This window comes from Onychostruthus taczanowskii, unplaced genomic scaffold (assembly GCF_017590055.1).
Source record: "Onychostruthus taczanowskii isolate IOZ18803 unplaced genomic scaffold, ASM1759005v1 scaffold43, whole genome shotgun sequence".
Taxonomy (NCBI): Eukaryota; Metazoa; Chordata; class Aves; order Passeriformes; family Passeridae; genus Onychostruthus; species Onychostruthus taczanowskii.
Window position 1 is genome coordinate 7097665 of NW_024501792.1, and position 652 is coordinate 7098316.

Consider the following 652-nt stretch of genomic DNA (forward strand, 5'->3'; position numbering starts at 1 on the left):
ACCAATCAGTTACATTTTTGAACAATGGTAATTATTATCCTTCTTTGAGCAGACATTTAGGACTCAGACACACGTACCATGATAAAAAAAAAGAGCACCCTTTAGGGACGTTTTACACAGAAGCAGCCCTTTAGTGGGCATCTCCTCATGGGCTGACCTTCGACACATATTAATAGCTCACGTTTCAGCTTTTAGTTTATCAGGTTTAAGTAAAATTCCAGTGGAATCCACTGGTTTTGACACAATTTTAGATAATTCTGCTCCAAGGAGCTGCTAGATAGCGCCGAAGGGGCTGTAGAGCATTGCGGACGGGATCCCACGAGAAGTTTGGGAGTCACCTCCTAAACCAGGAGGGAGAAGGGGATGGGCCCGGCCCTACCTGTCCTGGAAAATTGGGAGTGACGGATGTCGGAGGTGTCACCGCCCCGCCTCTTCCCGCCACCAGGGGGCGCGCAGCGCCGCCCCCACCCCCACAGCAGGGGGCACTGCTCGCGGCGCCCACAGCGCCTCTCCCAGTGCGGGGGCGGAGCGCCGCGATGAAAAGCGCACCCTGATTGGTGGAGATACCACTGGTGGGGATGAGAGAGGGGCTCTGATTGGCCACCAGCAACCGAAGGTGAGAGTAAAACCTGGGAAGAGAACACCCCCCCCC